This window comes from Stomoxys calcitrans, chromosome 1 (genome assembly GCF_963082655.1).
Source record: "Stomoxys calcitrans chromosome 1, idStoCalc2.1, whole genome shotgun sequence".
In the NCBI taxonomy this organism is placed as follows: domain Eukaryota; kingdom Metazoa; phylum Arthropoda; class Insecta; order Diptera; family Muscidae; genus Stomoxys; species Stomoxys calcitrans.
In genome coordinates this window covers 241,856,377-241,860,645 of record NC_081552.1, presented here as the reverse complement: position 1 = coordinate 241,860,645, position 4,269 = coordinate 241,856,377, and positions in this window count along the sequence as shown.

Below are 4,269 nucleotides of genomic sequence, written 5' to 3'. Positions count from 1 at the left end.
ACATACTTCCCGCCTTGTAAGACTGCAATGTAATTTTTAAACTCATTAATTTTGTTGTTGCATGGTGAAACGATGACAGACGAAGTATCATTTAATTTAAGTCAGGCTTTAGAGCTAACATTTCGTCATTGGCTCGTGAAGCCCAGTTTCAAGTGATGAAACATGAGATGACAATGTTATAATTAGGTAATGGCTCCTGAAGACTGAAGCACTTCCTCTAAGCACAAAACAGATCGCAATCCACAAAAAACTGCTCGCTGGGTCGTGTATCGCATCATTGTTACCGATTCGATTCGAAGGACTATGTTTAAGTTCGTCCCAGTGTGGGAGAAGCTTAAAAAACAAGAACAAACTCTTTTTTTTTAGAATTTAATTTTTTTTTACTTTATTTAAATGTAAATGGACGGCCGTAATACAGATGAATGATCCATCAGATGACAGGTTGTCCTAGTCGTATCGTTGCCACCTACTGCATTTAAGATGTAGTTCGCTATACATCCTGCAGATGGCGTTGTGGAGGACGTTTTGTTGTTGAAGTGTAGATGTCGCTTCAACATAATTTACCTGATGGCCGTCATTATTGCTCCGTTTATGCCTCCCTATGATAAAAACTTCTTCCTGACGTCGCTGTATGCTTTAAGAACAAAACGGCAATTCCTTTGCCCTGCAATTATTGGGTCTCGACTCGGATCGCCAATTTTACATAAGCCAGAATCTCTCGAACACCAACTACAGAGTACTGCAAGTTGCTCTATCGCACTCGGCATTTACATTCAAAGGACTCGTGTATGTTAAACTTGGCCCCAACGATGGTCCTGTTGTTATCGAACATGCCGACGCCTCAAATAGATTTCGCCATAACGAATTCACACCGCATTTTGCTAAAACCAACGAACAAATTTTTCAAACTTCACAATTATTTTTAAATCATTTTTTGTATTGTTTCCATTTTTTAACTTGTTCACTTACTTAATTTTAACATTTTATTTTTTACATCAATCTCTTCAACTTAAAATCATTTAGAACATTAATTGCGATCATTTATATCTCTGCAGTGATATTCCTAAAAAATTGTGGTCCTAGCTAACCATACCACAAGGGAATTGACGGAGAATATGATTAGAGTTCTGACAGGACAACGAGTGGTTTGAGGATTTGTCACATTAACGCCCAGAGCTTGAATATTAAGATTGATGAACTTCGATTTATTTTTGAGAATTCAGGTTTGAATGTTATTTCAGAGACGTGGTTGAAGAAGACAACTCCTAAATCGTCCATTAACCTTGAGGGGTATACGGTGTTTAGGGCGAGGGGTATACGCAGAAGAGGCGGCACAGCGATTTATGTCCATAGAAGTTTACGGACTCACATGTGTGCCAGATAAGAAACTAATAATAGCATTGAATATGTGTTCATTGAAATATCTGCTACGGAAAGGAAGCTGTTACTTGGCTGTGTCTATAGGCTAAACAACAACATTTAAATGCGACCATTCTTGGAAATAGTGGAACACCTCAACATGGGCTACTCGGATGTCGTTATAGCAGGTGATTTTAATTCCAACATCCTTTTGGACACAAGTTTCTCCGAGCAGAAGTCTTCATTGGGCTTATTACCGTCCAATACGTTCATGCTGACTCAGTTTTTGTCCAGTTCTAGTACCTTACTAGATTTGTTCTTTGTCTGTAAGATTTCTAATGTTTCCTTGTATGACCAATTGTCCGCATTGTGCTTCTCCAACCATGATTCGATCTTTCTGTACTACGACTTTGAGATCCTTAGGAGTCTTATTCATTTAGAGTTTTCCATAGTCTGGACTACGAAGCCTCGCCTTCTTTAATTTATAATATCGATTGGAGTTTGCTGTACCATATGAAATCGGTAGACGATTAGGTGAACTTTTTATTCAGAAATGTGTGAGTACTCCAGCATCTTATGCTCCCGGTCAGAATGGAACGAATCGGTTCGAAGACTAAATCTTGGTTTTCGGCAGATATTTGTTTTGTAATTGAGACGCCAAACACTGTATACCGTAGATGGAAGCGTTTTAGGACATCGCATCCACAAGAGGAATATCGCTCAAACAGAACTCGTATCAATACGTTGCTTTGAAGAAGACTTGGAAGACCATTCACGACATTGGCATCGGTCGCAGATCCTCTGATGATTTCACTGACGTAGATGTGGACGAGCTCAATGCTACCTTTTCAAATATCCCAGCACACCCCATAGCTCATAGTTTCTATGAATTTGATTTAACTCTTAAAGTTAGTCACAGTAAAGGTTTTGAATTCTCGGGTATAAAACATTTGGTTTCTCAATGGTGAAATCAAATCCAATTGGTTTCGATGGCATTGAACCGAAATTTCTTAAGGCCCTGTTACCATATATTTTTCCACACATTACCCACATTTTTAACAGAGTCTTGACTAGGGTGGCATGGAAATACACTAAGGTTATACCCTTACCCAAGAACTCCAGAGAGTTTCGCCCCATTTCCATTTTGTGTTGTCTGTCCAAAGTATTTTGAAAAAACCAGTAAGGAAGGGCAAAAGTTGGGCGATGCCGACTGTATAATACTCTACATCTACCCTATAAACACAATGTGGAAGCTATATCCGATTCCGAACCAATTTTGATGGACCTCGGCGGATGTTTTTAGATGGGTTATTAAACAATCCGTATCAAATTTCGAGCAAATATATTCATATTGTAATAACTACGGTTGACAATTGACAACATTATTGCAAATTACCCAAAATCTGACGTACATATATATGGGAGCTATATCTAAATATTGTAGCCATTGAGTTAAGCGGACGTGTTTTTATTGCTCCTGTTACGAAAAAAAAAATTAAAGCCTTTTGGAGTATGCTAGAAATAGAATTCAAAGACTAAACATCAGACTGTAGCGTGTTGTCCTCCTCTCCTATAGCTGTGGGTGCCTTGGCACCTGTAGTTGAGAGTAGTGCTTCAAGCGCACAACTAGTCGTCAGACTAATTATTGAGGAAGAGACGGATAAACCAGAGGGATGCACAGTTCGTCCCCAGCCTTTAAGTAAAGGTGGTGTTTCTGACTCGGATTCCAACAGCGACTGTGTCAATCAAACAGTCATCGCAGCCGAATCGAGTGATGAGGGCATTGGGATGGCAGCAGAAGTGAGCGATGGCTTAGCTAAGCTCACAAGCAGACCAAGAAAGCGATCCGGCGCACGACGAAGGAGACAGAGGAGTATGTACCGGCAGTGTAATCGGGCGAAAGTGCAGGATGCTGCAAGGGAAAGAACTGACATTCCAAGCACTTCTACGGAAGCTGGAAAAAGAATCAGATCTCCCGAAGAGCATAACACTACCACAATACTGAAGAAGAAAAAGAGCACCTCGCTTTCAAGGTCCCTGGGAAAACCAAGCCAGCCATCCCGCAATGGAGACTTCAGACAGTGTCCTGCGGAGGTAGACAAAGTGGGAACAGGAACAAAGGAAGCGCGCACTGCCCCTTAGTCTTCGTGGAGGACTGTGACTTCCAAAAGGAGGCCACAGCCATCACGGAAGGGGAAGATGGTCGCTGAGAATGGTAAGGAGCCGCCCTCCTACGCCAGAGTGGCAAGGAAGCACAACTGAGATGAGCTGACTTATGCAGTCATCGATATCGGCTGTGCATCCGGTAGGATTCCACCAGATCATCGGTCCCAAGTGGAGGATCTGGTTAACGATCGGATTTTTGAACATGTGTTGATCTCTGTAGAGGGTCCACCCATAAAAATGATTAGCTGCGAGTTTTTAGAGGTCATCTTTACGCTGCGTTTTGCGTCGGCGGAATGTATTGATACCGTCAAACAGCTCGTCAGAGGTATTCACGCTCCCTGGGAGGGCGCAAAGCTCGACCTGGTGAGAAAGATGGATATCCCCCAGCTCACAAAAGCTACGGTCTTCATCAAGGGATGGGGCAGTAAATTTGCAACGGAACACATGTTGGGATTCTTGGGCAAGCAAAACGAAGGTTTGGTCGCAGAGAAGCGGGAGGTTTTCCACAGGAAGGAAGGAAGGAGAAGCGGGAGGTTTTCAATCCTTGTGATTGGCATTGATCAAGTCTCCGTGACAAGTTTTGATAAGACAAAAGCCATAGCGCACTACAGGAGCAAAGCTGTCTTTTTCAAGATTGGGAAGACTAGGATAGGCAGAAATTTTCATTCTGCGACATCAGGCATTGCAGTGGCAGGTGACTTAACACCGCCCAACAAACAGGGGGCCAACAAGGGGGACAGTCAC